This window comes from Pseudonaja textilis, chromosome 8 (genome assembly GCF_049901715.1).
Source record: "Pseudonaja textilis isolate UNSWEBS1 chromosome 8, rPseTex1.2, whole genome shotgun sequence".
Classification (NCBI taxonomy): Eukaryota; Metazoa; Chordata; class Lepidosauria; order Squamata; family Elapidae; genus Pseudonaja; species Pseudonaja textilis.
The window spans coordinates 36004465-36020256 of record NC_141997.1 but is presented as its reverse complement, the minus strand read 5'-3'; positions in this window follow the sequence as shown (position 1 = coordinate 36020256).

The following is a 15792-nucleotide window of genomic DNA, read 5'->3' as shown; positions in this document are numbered from 1 at the left end:
TACAACTGTGGCAAAAGGAACAAAAGAAGGGAGAGAACATAATATGGTTGCTCATATTGAGAAAACTTAAAATATCAGATATTATTGTTCTCACTGTCATTTCTCTTTAGTTCTCAGTTGCTTCTCTCTTTGACAAGCTTCCACCCATTACTTCTTGTCTTGCCTTCAGGTGTAGATCAAAAAAATAGGTTGACACCCCCTCTTCCTTGGGATAGATCGTCAAATATTGGAACTTTTCTACTACAATCCGGTATGTTTTCAAGCTGAAATTATAAACTGCTTTGAAATGTAAGAGAGAAAATGCATACTCTAAGCAGCAGAAATGTTTTTAATTCTTTAAAAAGAATGCAGAGCTACGAATGAAAAAAAAAATCTGGTAATGCTGACAATAACAAAATCAGGTCAATGGTAATTATGAGGATAAAAATTTCTGGAAGCATTCCAAGTTCAAGATGACTCCATCTGAGTTCAAAATAGCCTCTCTAACTTTTTTCTCCTGTTTTGCTTTTATTACTTGATTACAGTGAAATAAAAAAAGGAAACCACCTCTACAAGTTCATAAAAAAAGAAAATAAACAAAAAAAGGAAAACTAGAAAGAAACAAAACCAAACAGAATACACAAAGGGTGATGCATATATACATATACACATACAAGCATACACACTGTGTATGCATTCTACCCAAACCTTTAAATAAAGCATATAAAATATCAAAATAACCATGTTTTATTACAATCATCAACATCAAATTATTTGTATCTTCCTAACACCACCATTTCTTTAAACCACTGAATAGCTGAGGGCCAGGTATTTATTCATCCAATATCTTTTGTTTATAAGTAAAACACAGAGAATTCATTGTTGTTGTTTTGTCCAGAAGTCAATTTTCATACTGGTTCAAAAGAACAGCAACATCAGAGAGTATAGAACCTTGTCAACATCCTTTTCAAACTTCACACAAATCTATTTCAAACTCAGAAATCTTTCAGATGCTTGGAACAACCCACCTGGAATTCCAAACAATTGTTTTGAATTTCAATCATTTTGTTCACTTTATTTCATTGATTATTTTCTTCTCCAAATAGAAACAACCACTGTGAAAGCTCCTGTGTTAATTCTAATTCTGGAATCAGTTTTCAATTACAGATTCACTGTCAACTTCAAACCGGATCAGAGCTGCCATGGCCATCTTGCCATTTCTCAATTTGCTACACAGTATGGGAGGGAGAGATGTCTGGAATGTCAAACCAGACAATAACAACAACAATAACAACAGATCATCCTGTGGGAACCAAGGTCCTCTCAATAGGTACTGCCCAGAGATTAAGAGAAGTTGCCAAAGAGATGCCAGAACACCTAATTGGACAATGTGACCCATGACAATAAGGGAGGGAGTTATCTGCTCTTTAATTATACTGAAACTGTGGGAAATCATTTGATCTAGTTTTGTTTTCATCTGTTCCAAAATGATGTACTCAATAAAACAGTTCTTCGAGAAAGTTGCAAGTCTCGGAGTGCTGCACTGGTTGAGTTAATTAGTCAGAACCTTGACATGCATGCACAGTTGATAAGGTATACCTCGGTTTACTCAAAGTCAAGAGATAGCAGCATGTAACCAAAGCAGTGTCTCGGATGCTTTCCCGAATGAATTGCTTTCCAAAGGAGCACATGGAAGAATAGTCCAGAATCAGTCCAAAGATCTGAGAGTTGGATCAGTTAGTCCAAAGGTCAGAGATTCAGGGTTCCTCACAGGAACAGGGACACGAGAGCCAAAGATCAGATTGCTTCCAGCAAAAGGTGTGGATTAGATGTGATGGTATGTGCATCTGGAGAAGTAGTGTGAGGGAATGTCAGCAATAATACAGTGGCTTCCTAGGGAGAAGGCAGCACATTCCAGAGGGGGGAGCTAAACAAGAGACTGTGCAATTGTGAACTGGATAAGAGAGGAAGGAAGGAAGTCAGGCTAGTCACACCATAGAATCTCCCAGGTATATAGAATATATTAGGTTATAGCTTTAGCCAGGGGTGGGATTCCATTAGTATAACAACAGGTTTGGTGATTGCATGCTTCGTGCGCATGCTCTGCATTTTAAAAAGGCAAGCCCATACTTACCTTCAACTGCAGCCTCTGTGAAGAAAACAGCTGAGGTGCGGCAAACCTCTTTGGTGCACAAATCAGCTGTGCTCTAAATAAAGGCATAAAGCACAGGAAAGAGCAGGGATGGGCGGGTGGGCCCACTTCCTTGACGCAGCAAACCAGTTCAGAGCCAGCTGAACATGGGAACAAGGGATTCCCCCAATCCGGTCCAAACCGGTAGAATCCCACCCATGGCTTTAGCCCAGCAAGATTTTGTTTATTCGTATAAGCAAATAAAAAACTGAACTCAATTGGATTTCACTGTGTCAGCTTTACATTAGAGCTGTTTCTTAAAATAGGCTGTAGCCAGCTGTCATCAATCAAGAGATTTACTCCCTTGCTTGGCAGGAAGTCTAGTAGAATGGTATTGCTCTGCTCTTCATTCTACTCAGTGAGGCTGCAGAGACTGGGAGGCCTGGCATACTCAGAATCGTATGATTGCTCCAGTTGCTCCTGTGTTTGCTCAGCATCAAGTGTTTCTTGACTTGTGTGTTCTAAGATTGACATTCCATAGGTTCTGCTGGAACCTCTTCCTCAGCATCTGATTCATCTGGGTCCGGGGACAGGACAGGAATGTACACTAACATGCATGCTGTGCCGTGTAATACAACTGCCTTTTGGATGCAATATTTATGTTTTTATTTGTCCACCCATTCATTTTTTTTTGTGGTTAATTATGTCCCTCACATAAATCCCCATCATGATACAACTTTTCTTATTTTCTTATGATCGATCTGATTTACAAGCATTCTGATTTAATTCTTTCGCATGATGCCTTTTATAAAACACCATCCCATGTCTACATCTATGTGATAAAATAATCAAAACCTGATATGATAAAATGGCAATTTTTCAAGGATAATTTTTTGCATATTTTTATTTGAGAATATCAAAGTTGACTCTTTTATTTAGAAATGGCTGCATAAATTTATTCAAAAAGAAGAAAGAAAAAAAAAGAAAGAAAGAGAGAGAGAGAGAGAGAGAGAGAGAGAGAAAGAAAGAAAGAAAGAAAGAAAGAAAGAAAGAAAGAAAGAAAGAAAGAAAGAAAGAAAATAAATCAGATAATTATTGTGGCCACAGTATTAGAAAGTATTCAGTTTTGTTTAAGTTTTAATAGCCTTAACAATCTAATTGTAGACATTACAATTAGTATTGGGGCATTCACAGTATTGAAATATTCATTTCAAAAATCTTATTTTGGAAGAAATCTTATTTTGATTACTTAACGGAGACATTTTTAAAAAATCCTGATATGCACAATTTAAAAACCAAGATATTAGACCACCATTCATTTTTATTGATAGTACTAAAAGCTGTTTATAATTAGCAGTTGTTATTATGCTCATTTATGCAGTGTTTCTGTCGTGCTTAATAACTGTTGCTTAATTACAAGGTTAACCTGCTGTTATAAACTTATGTTTAAAAAATTAGAAGCAAAATAAGGCACTCTTTGTTTGTCATGGTGTCCAAACTGAAATGTAATAAAATGACCTGAGATGGGAACTTTTATTTTATATATATGATTAAACACTCAGCAAAAATCTTTTTTTTTCCCTTAAGGGATGGATTAAGTAATTTGTATAAGGCACAATTTATAGCCAGAGAGTTTCTTCACATAAGAAAAATGCATCTATTTGAAAATTTCTCCTTGTATCTGTGTATATTGAACTGACCTTTAATGTTATTTATTGATATATATATATTTCAAATCCCTACACGCTACTCAGAGCCACATAAAACGATTTGATTAAGAACATGTATCAGCCCTGGTCAATTCTGAGCTGATCTTGAAAAATCTAGCACAAAATTTGGTTAGTAATTGGATGGAAGAGTAGTACAAAAGCTCAGGATGGGGAAGTCAGAATCTGAAAGATCTATCATCTATCTATCTGGCAGCCTTTCAGTGTAAACCAGACTTGGAAACTGAAGTTGCACCTGCTAATGCTACTTTTATTACAAGGTTATAATAACAGAACCTTACAAGACTGCTTGTCTGAGATGCTTACTTCAATTACTGATCTGCCCCAGACACAATTTCTTTTATCTGACCATTTCTTTATTTGTTAAATTTATATGCCGCCTGCCTCATGGTCCAATTTTTCCTTCCTTCCAGAAGTTACTCCTTTTGCCTATTACCTCACCATCTTCATTCATTCGTTGAGATATATGTATATCTCTTATTTTTTCCTTCATCATCCAGAATTTCTTCCTTCCATCCAGAAGTTATTCTTCTATTATTGCCTCATTTTCATTCCTTCATTTCTTTCTTCCCTCCTTCCTTCATTGAGATATATCCCTCCTCCTTTCTTCCACCATCCAGAATTTTTTCCTTCCATCCATAAGTTATTCTACTTCTAGTATTGCCTCATACTCATTCATTCATTCATTCATTCATTTTTGGGGTGAGATATATCCAATATCTATCTCACTTCCACATATACATATACACATTTATGTTCACAGAAAGTGAAAGACAGAAACAAGCACATGCTATAATAGGGCACCTTTAAATAAAGCAGAATTGGTTGCCTTTATCAGCCAGAAAGGGGCCTCCCACATGCCACAAATGCCTTTGACAATGACTTGTTTCCAGTACTGATTATACTTCAATCTTAGAGAGTGCTTAGAGAATGCATCAGGTGAACTAACTTAAAAGACTCAGACTCTTAGACACATTAAATCCAAACTTGGCAGTTAACACTAACAATTCTTCATAGCTTTAACTTCAATCCCACAGCTATGTGTCCATAAAAAATTTTTATTTCTTCCTAAGGTCCCCAACCAAATGTCTCCAACTATTGTGGCTTGATGGTTCAGCTGGGGGGTAGGAGAGGGGAACGAGGCTAACGCGAATGGTGGGCTAGTGCACATATGTGTATGAAGCTCAACTCATACAAGTGTCAGGATGGTGTTCATGTGCATGCACATGCAGCTTGACTGCAAGTTGAGCTGTGTGTGGATGCACGTGTGCACAGCCCACTGCTCGTGTGAGTTGAGCTGCACGCATGTGTGCATGCTGTCCCACCTCTCACATACCCTGGTTCCAAATAGGCCATGGCCCAGTAATGGGCCGCCACCCAGGGTGGTTGGGGACCCCTGTGTTAGACTAACTGTAGCAAGCAAATCAGCATGTAATGTTTTTACAGGCATGTAATCTTGCTATAATTACTAAGTGTGCTCCTTCAGGGAAGACTAACATGCTCAAGAAGGAAGACATCTGTCCTGGACAAAGATGCTTCTAGCTGTTCTATCATCTAGCAATTTAGTCAAATTTAGGTGCACAGACAACTGAGAATTTTCTACCCCAAAGGAATGTTAAATCTTCCAGAAAATGATTGAATACTCTTTTTTGATCTGGAGCACATCTTTCTAGCCTAAAGCAAGTTTAAAGTTGCGACAATTTATGAAACCTGGGCATTATTTTAGAATCTCCCAAACTTCATTGGTAGAAGTATGCAAAATGTTTGAAAAAAGCTGTTTTGATTTTGTAAGCAGTTAAATCTTACTCTTTTCAGATGCCGCTTGACCTCACCAGAAGTGTATATTTTGTCTCTATTTGTTGTTATTAGGTAACATGTCACCTGCATATTGGTTGACAAATAACTCCAAGTTAGATAACAAGAGAGGATTGACTCAATCCTTTAGGGGACAGCTTGGGATATTGGTCACAAAATCACAACTCCATCTCCAAAGAAGCATTTTCTATATACTTTTTTGTTTTAGAAATAAGATGGTCCATTCACATCCATTGATCTGATTTGCAGGGATTATCGATCAAATGGTCAGATAAATGGAGAAGTTGATAAAAAAACAAGTTAAATGGAATCTCTCAGAGTGGTTCCTCCAACAAATGTGCCATGAAACAGCCACAGAAGTATAGCAGATAAAATTATTCAGTTGGCTGAAGAAAAGCTTTTAGGACTCTGTTGATGGCTGATACGATGCATATCAAAGTGTCCCTTTAGTGAGAGAGGGAAGAGTGAATTACATGTGAGAAAGAACCTTTATTTATCTAATGGGTGGGATGTGGGAGAATAAATAGGTCAAATCTGCAGTTGAAGCAATGGCAGCATGGGGGCATCATGAGATCATGGATCCACAAGCAATATTGAGCATACAACCTGCTCTTGATTGATCTCTCTCAGAAGAGGAAGACAAGGAAAAAGAGGGACATAGTTTTCAAGCTCTTATATTTATATAAAAATAGCTTTTAGGGCACAAATGACAGTTATATAATGCCATCTAGCCATTAGAAAGCTATTTTCTTATGGAGAAAGCTGATTATATATACTGCACAAAATAATGTATTAAACACAAAGTGGAAAGTGAAATGACATTTCCAGGTACTTAGCTGTTTCAGTGATTTACCGATATATTAAAAATAATTTTCAGGAGCTGAGATTTTTAGAAACTTCAACAAAATAAATTCACATAGGTCACAACTTTATGAAAGACACTGAAAACATCATTAGATTCAAGGTTGAAATGTTGGCATTGTTCTTTTCTATGATTTATCACAGGGCCATTAACATCTAAGACAATAAATGTGAATGTTGGCATTCTATTAATAAATAGTGCCAAGGTGGTTGCATTCTGGATGGAACTTTCTATTTCTTGACAATCGTTGAGGAACTGTACTTGGGATTAAAGTCAATTAATTCAGAATTAAGAGTTTATATCCTGGTAGAGATGTATAATGGGTCAAATAAAGTCCTTTGTGTGCAGAAGAATGTGACCAAGTCATGCACAAGTTCACAAAAGACATGAGGCAAAGCCTTCCTCTTTTTTGCCAGCATTTGTATCAACAGTGTCTGTGTTCAAAAACAGAGAAGTTCCTATTTCAAACAGAGTTCCTCTTATGTGGAAAAGTTAAAGTGCACAATACACTTCTTTATGTGACAAGTGAAAATCATATCAGTTAGACAGCTTCATAGTACAATTGTACTCAAACATATTACAGTATGTATTCTTTAATTCAACCCATCCTATCTTGGATAGACCCAAATACTCTACACATCTATCTACTCCACATTATAAAAATGTGGAAACAAAATGTTCCAAATATTTTGCAGGAATAGGTAGGGCTATGATGTCTGACCTTTAAGAAGCCAGATAACTACTAGATGACAGTAAAAAAAAAAAAAGGTGTGTGTGTGTGTGTAACTTTTCTATATTTAATTGTTATTTTATGCCTTTTCAGGGTCATTTGTATCTCTTTTTTCTTTTTCTTTCTTTTTTTCTGCACTACTATTACTATTAACCTTCTCATCATTCCTTATCACCCATCCCCTCCCACTTATGACTGTAAATTTGTTGTTTGTATCCTTACGATCTATACTGACTGTTTGCTCGTATGATTTGATTGTTTATTGTACCCTATGACTATTATTAAGTATTGTACCTGATAGCGGACCTCGCTCGAGCGCGAGACAAACGCTGAAGAAAAAGAAGAAGAAGAAGTACCTGATGATTCTTTACTCTTGACAAATGTATCTTTTCTTTTATGTATACTGAGAGCATTTGCACCAGGATGAATTCCTTGTGTGTCCAATCACTCTTGGCCAATAAAGAATTTTACTCTACTCTACTCTACTCTACTCTACTCTACTCTACTCTACTCTATTCCAAAGTGTGTGGATTTGAACATCACATATAGTTTGATCAGAATAAGATCATGGAGGTCTAGGTTCAAATCCACTATCAGCCATGGGAATTCAGTTATAACTTTGGGCCAACCTCCTTCTCAGTGCAACCTATCTGATGAGTTCTGGGAAAATTATGAGAAGGGAACATTATATATACAGTGTGAGCTCCTGAATTAAAGGGGAAAGAACAATTAAAAACGAAATAAAATAAATATTAGGCTTAGTAGTTAAACTTGGCAATTTTCCTCACATTAGCTTTTCTGCTTGGTGGCTAGAGGCAATATGAATAGTCTACAGTAACTTTCAGAAGATAATATGTTTAAAAATATAGATATGTTTTTGGCAAACAATAGCACCAAATGACTAACCTGCATAATCATTAACACTATAGGGTTAACTAATCCAGGGGCTCAGATGAAGCTCAACAATGCCAAGGTAATGATTTTATACTTGAAAGAAATTGAGGAATTATGTACAGATCAAGCACATTTTGTTGGAAATATCCCTTTAAAAGAGGAAAGGGTTTTAAATGTTTTCCAGTTTCATATTATTAGCGACCTTGTTTGCTTCTTCAGTTCATACCCCTATGTAATAACAGAATTTTAGACAGATTCTATTAATCCTTTCCTGACATCACTGAGTACCAGGGATATGGATAGTTCCTAAAGCTAATATACTATATATAATCATCTAAACTGCAAAGGTCTTACACTGATTACTGTGGGTTTACTCTAAGCATCACTAATTCTGCATTTAACTTAGTGGATCTAATTCCACATTAAGTTGGTTGACACTCTTGCAAACGTGGATGGAGCATTAAGCAGGGTGACCCTCTATCTTCTCTCCTCTTTGTTATGTTATTAATTGTCTTCTGTAGAAGTTGGTGCAAGATGCTGTCTTTGATTTTGATGGAGTACAGATCAGCTCTCTGGCTTATGAAGATGATGTTTTAGTCTTAATGGCTAAATGTCCTTCTAGACTGCAAAAGAAGTTAGATTTTTTTTTTTTACATAGAGCTGGAATGTCCTTGAACTCAAATAAATGTCTAGGTATGAGTATAGTTGAAGATTGGAAGATGTCCATGGCCATATCACCAACATCTTCTTGTATGACTAAATCTTTTTGGTCCTTGGGACCAAAGGAATCTGCTGGATATCTTGGTCTTCAATTCACATGGAAAGACCACTTACTACCAAAATACACTGGCAGGTTACGTAATATACTCCAGGAAATTTTGAAAGTTCTTAAGCCCTATCAATGGCTGCTGCTGCTCATAATCTATTTGTTGCCTCAATTTAGCATGAATGTGTACTAGGAAATTTCCATCATGCTACCTTCAGAAAATTCGATTATATGTTGTGTTCCTCTGATCGGCAATGGCTATGGTTGCCAAATGATAGTCCTTTTGGCTATTATCATATTCCTATTAAAGAAGGTTGCATCAAGATTCCTTGTTCTCAACTACTATCTCATTTGTGCAAAAAAAAAAACCCCTTTGTTTTGCTAAAAATGATGGATTTAATGCAATTTTTGATATCATCAAATGACAGAGTACCCTTTTGTGCCCTTGGAAATCTAGTTAATAAGCCTTGTTCCTTACAATGGCAAGTGTCCCTGACATGGCTATTGTATATATCACAACATCTGGAACAGTTATTATATAAATATAGTAAGTCTATTTGAGTTAAGCCAATTATACCATCTGTCTCTTTTACAAGAAACATGGGATTTAAAAATTGCTAAGCATGGATTGCTGGCCTCTGTAAATGATATCTTGGCATATACAACTATGATCATTATTAAATATAATCTTGTGGTTGTTTCTAATCGTGGTCTCAGTTTTGATCCATCAAGTTCCAGCTTTCAGTGGTGGGATTGAATTTCTGATACATCTTGGACCTCTGTTAACTGGCTATCACTGAATTCCTTAAACACTATGATTGATATACACACCACACCAAGATTGGTTCCTAGTAGACTTGCTAGTTCAATGCTGCCTTTAATTTGTGACTTACTTTTCATAGTTATTTTCTTGTATAAGAGTCTAAAAGTGGCAATTTGCCTTAGAAGATTGACCTGCAAGCCTTTGTATTTTACTTGATACCTTTTCTCTTCTGTTTCTATTGTAAACCTAATAATAAATGATTCAAATACAAAGTCTTGCACTGAGTTTTGTGTGCTTACTCTAAGCATGACTAACTCTGCATCTAATCTAATATATAAGTAATGGCTATATGTGTGCCATTCTTTAATTTACATAACTGGTAGTAACATATGTCATGACCTTGAAGTCCGACTTAGCTGCAACAGGGGTTGATCCACCCACTCACTCCAGTAATTTCCTCTGGGATCTTTTCATTTTTCCAAACTGTAGAGTTGTGAGCAAACAACAAGCCACAGAATTCACCAGCAAAGTTTAAGAACAGCTATGCACAGTCAGCAGGGAGAAGATTTAAGCGTTAAAGAAACACTATTCCCTTGCTAAAAGCAACTTCAACATTTGGCTTGTGTACCATGGGTTTTGGAATTACTTGAGAATCCACTTGTTAACTAACCCAGATTCATCTCTCTCTTGATTTGACATCATAAATCTTTGGGTTGACTTTGGATTGCTCTACTTTGCCTTGCCTAGTTAAGTTCTTAAATACAATTGTGGCTTCTTCTGTCTAGCTGTTGGGACTAACACAATCAAGTGTTCCGTTTAACATCCTATGTGCCTTAAAATTGTGCCTGATGTCCAAAGTAGTGCTAATAAAGTCACTACATACTTTTGAGATGTTAAATATAATTTCCCTAATTGTTAAATAATTTTATTGTCCTTCAGATACTAAGTAAGAATAGAACTAGTTTTAGTAATTTTGGAACTACAGCGAACTTTTATTTCATGCCACCTGGTAAGCCCAAATAGCTTAGAATTAAATCAAGTCATAATTGGAAAACAGTAATCTTATTACACCCTGTATAGGTAGCAATACCAGTGAAAGTAGCATCTGAATAATGAAATTCATGACTTTTTCACATTATCCACAGTCCCTTTCCAGCATTCAATCAAGTTGCATGTTTCCACTTGAGATGTAAAGAGGCAATGACATCATAATCGTGTTCATTATTCGCTCAAGTAAATGCTACAAGTTATAGCAGATTAGTGTATCAACCCATATAGGTTGACCTTGCTGGTGATTTGGTTGGCTGCATCTGCTATAATTACAATGCAACAGGCGATGGAAGCAAATTAATCTTGGTACAGCTGAACATGTGCCCTCCTGATTGCAAAGAAATTGGGTAGCGTGAGGAGGAATAATTTTTTACTATCCTTAAAATAGATAAGCACTGGTTTCCAGTTCTGATTACAGTATGAAAGGCCAGAAAATAAGAGATACAGAAGTTCGTAATTTTATATATAGACCCCTAAAAAATAGCTCATTATAAAGATCCTTAGATTTATCTCAGATTTTGAATAAAAAATGATAAGACATAAAAACCCTTAAAGCTAGATTATGAAAAGAAAATGCAGAAAAAGAACAATTGACAAAGCAGTGGTGGTTTATATAGACTTCTGGTATTGTGTACATTCTGGTCAGTGTTTGTTCCCCTCCAGCTATATATAGTCAATCTATTAGAGGTTTTGTGTCTCCTGGCTCGCTAAATATTTGTGGTTTATAGTTGTTTATTCTTAAAGCGAAGTGGGTAAATGTATCTTTTATTCTTAAGCATAGACCCATGTTCACTTTGAAGAATCTCAGTAAGATGCACTGAATGGAAAACAATAGCTTGAAGAACTTAGAGAAGAACCTTACGTTTAAATCAAAACATGATTCACATGTTTTCTACATTAGGTTTTGGCTCACTGTGAACTTTTACATTTTCAGTTTTGTCCATGTACTATCTTCTCAGAAAGAACTGAGAAAGAACTGAGAAAGAACTGAGTCTTGGGCCCGGTATTCTTCAACATCTTCAAAAATGACCTATAAGAGGGAATTAAGGGGTCACTCATAAAATTTTCTGATGACACATAACTGGGAGAAATTGCTAACAAGATAGTCTCAAGATTCAGAACAATCTTGACAGACTTGATCATTGGACATTATCCAACAAGATGTTTTCAGCGGTGAGAAAAACTAAGATTCTGCATTACGGGAGGAAAAAAAAACCATGTGCACAGATACACAATAGGCAATATCTGATTCAATGGTAATGTCAGTGAGAGACATGGGTATCCTGGTGGACCACTGCTTAAGTATGAGTTGACAGTGTGTTGCAACTACCAAAAATGCCAATGCAGTCCTGAGATGCCTCAACGGAGAGATAGTACAAGATCAAGGGCAATGATAGTACCCCTCTATACTGCACTTGGACCACATTTGGCATACTGCATCCAGTTCACCACACTACAAAAAAGATGGTGAGTCCCTAGAAAGAGTAAAGAGAAGAGCAACAAAGATGGTAAGGGATAAATCCTTATCCTAACTCCTATGAAAAATAGCTAAAGGAACTAGGGATATTTAGCTTAATGAAGAGAAAGCTGAGCGAAAACCTCCAATACTTGAAGGGTTGCCACAAGGAAGAGGGCATCAATATATTCTCCTTAGTATCTGAGGGCAGGAGAATGTATTGAAGCACATCAGAGGGAGATCCAACCAGGAAATAAGGAAGAATTTCCTAACGGTGGAAACCAGCAACAGTGGAATAGCTTGCTCCATTGATGCAGGTTTTGAAGAAAGTTATGGACAACCATTTGTCCAAAATGCTATGAGGATTCCAGCTTTGGGAAAGGAGTTGGATTAGAAGAGTTCCAAGGTCCCTTTCAAAGTTATGATTTGATGGATTTGGGAGGTTATTACTCCAGTATATAGGAAATTCTCTTTGTAAACACTAAATCTTATATAGGTCCTAATCTCAAAATTAACTGTGTGCACTTCTTTAATTTAACTCTGATTTGTTTAGTACTATTAAAATCTATAAGGTGGTAAATGAGTTATCTGGTTTTGAAATAAAGTTTGATATTTCACTATGCAGTAGAAACTGTAATGGAAGTAAAATGAAAGAGTCATTATACTAATTAAAGTATATAATTCACAAGATGACCTTGCAAGAGGATAAAGTCTTCTGTTCATTGTGATCCTAGTTACAGTAGGTTCTCATTGGAGCCAGTAAAGATTTAGGTATCCTAAAACAGCAACTTACCAATGTACACAATGGCACAGTTGCTTTCAAGGTGCTGAGCATGGAACCATCTATCAGGCTGCACACAAGATTCTATGGGTCCATTAAGGAGTTACATGCAGTTGGTACACATTAGGTCTGAATTCCTTGTTCTTTAAGACTGGAGCCTGTGAAATTTGGCAATTTTTACAAATCATATTGTGAAGTAGGTGGATGACATGGCAGTAGAAGGTCTTATCTAGGATAATAAGGTAGATGCTTATAGGGAAGAGATGAGGTTCTGGTGGACTGGTGCAATAAAAGTAACCTGGTTCTAAATGTTAATAAAACAAAGGAGTTCATTGTAGATTTTAGAAAGAGCCAGCATAGTCATACTCCATCAAGGATGCAGCTGTAGAGGTGGTATTAATACTGTACCCCCTGTATTGAGTATCTGGGGTACAGATAACTAATGATCTGAACTGGTTTCTCCATACATCATCCTTAGTGAAGTGTGCAAATCAGTCCTGGCCACTTTTTACAGAGGCACAATTGAGAATTTTAACAAACTTTATCACTGTTTGGTTTGGTGGAAGCAGTGCCTCAGATAGAAAGTACATACAGAGAGTGGTAGGGACAGTGGAGAAGATTATGGGAAGCTGGCTTCTGTTATTCAGGATACTGCTTATAAGCGCTATATGCTTAGAGCTCAAAGGATTGTTAGAGACCCCACACACCCACTTAACATCTGTTTCTGTTGCTCCCCTGTGGAAGGAGGTTTCAAAGTATTTCTAGCAGGTCTACCAGATTCTGTAACAGCTTTGTTCTCTATGCCATCCATCTGGCAAACTCACAAGATTCGTTTTTCTCACTATGTACATGTATACCTCTGAACTAGACTGTGTTGTTTCTCTGTGTCATATATGTGGTATATGAATAATTTTGTATTTATTTATTTTGCCATGTTTATGTAGTGTATATTGGAGATGGTGACCCTTTGAGTATGCAACAAAATTTCATTTTAATACATGCCGATTAGTGTACATTTAAAGTGACACTAAAGTTATTCTAAGTCTAAGTTAGCAACTGAAAACAATGAGTGTTGAGTTGTGTGATGGAAACTATCTACCCCCAAAAAAAAAAAAAAAATACGCACAAAGGAAATAAAGAAAGTCTGACTAGGCACTGGTTATCTTCTTTATTATGTGATCAATTAAAAAAAAACACATTACCTGCAGTTCCTTTCCCCATGATAAATAAATCTATTGACTGGAATTACACTGTCCACTATCAAGGGCTAGAAACCCTAAGGATGAACAAAATGGCTTTTCCTGATAGAAACCATTGAAATGTTTGTGCAATTTGAAAATAATGTTTCATTTCCTTTTCATATATTCTGTCCTCTTATTCTTGACTTAATACTGTGGGGTTCCAAACGGTTAACATTCAGTATAAAAATCTTCGTTATTTAAAGTATATAATTGTTTTTATTCTTATATTTTTATATTCACCATAAACTGTCTTCATTGCCAACTAGCAACCACTTATTATAGTGGCTTGATTAGATCTGAACCTTGAGGATTATTCCTCCATAAATTATATAATTATTCTCTATGCTCCTGTCCAGGATCATCAATATGTTTATTTCCAGAGATTATTTTGTACATTTTTTTTTACCCACAATCATCCTTATAAGTCTGCTAAATCTCATGTTGGTGAAATGATACACACATTTTACATTTCAAATAGCTTAACTTTTTATAGCTTTTATGTATTATATAAAAACTGGAGGTTGGCTGAGAAAAGATTCCCCGCTGTCTTCCTTTGCCTACAATGAATGCAAAAATGTGATCGTGTAGGATAAATCTCCTTTTTTGGTAGAGGAAAAAGAAAGGAGATTTGTGCTTATAGCACATAAACTCCGTTGAATATATTACAATATTCATTCAGTGTGAAGAATCTGTAAGCTGGCCAGAGATAAAAGGTACTCCTGAGACATAAACACATGATCAGAGACACAAAGGAGGTAGAATTGTTTTCCCAAACCTTTCTTTTATTTTTCAACCATAAAAGGCTCTACTAAATCACTTAAATGTGTTTTACAATGCAAGCTGAAGAAAGAAGCGAGCAGAATCAGGAATAAAGTACCATGAGAGATTGCAGGTTGGATCATTAGCTTAAATAAACAAATAAGTATCTTATTTTAGACACAGTAATTTTACATTCTTCACTTTAATTTGCAACCTCCACCTCCACACATTTAGTTACCAGCTGTACAAGGAGGCTGCTCATAGATTTATTTCTGGGTAGGCATAATGCCCACAGAATGACTTTACTATCTTGTATTGACATATCTGAGCTATTTGTGTGAGAGACCCATGCGTAAAAAAAAGGAAAAAATTACCGTTTTTAGGAAATGTTTCAGTCTCCAGAATTTATTTTGGGCAATGACACCAATATTCAATGCCGTTCATGTAAATTCATATGCCACGTTTAAATGGTTGCATAGAAACCAGACAACCATGAACCTATGAAATGACCTGTTATGATGTAATTATTATTAGTTTCTGGCCTGACAAAGTCCTACAGAGCAAATGATTATCTGTTTCCTCACTTCTTTTGTTAATATTCTGTCTCCCACTCCATAAAAAAAAAAAGAAAGAAAGAAATTGGCAGGACTTGGACATTTAATTGTGCAACTTTTCTGTAGGGATTCTCAGTCATCTAGGTCATGGTTGTCCCAAAGGTGCTTTTTCAGGAGGCAACTGGACTTTTTGGTTTTTTTTTCTTTGAAGACATTTCACTTCTTATCCAAGAAGCTTCTTCAGCTCTGACAGGATAGTGGGGAATAGAAGGATTTATATTCCT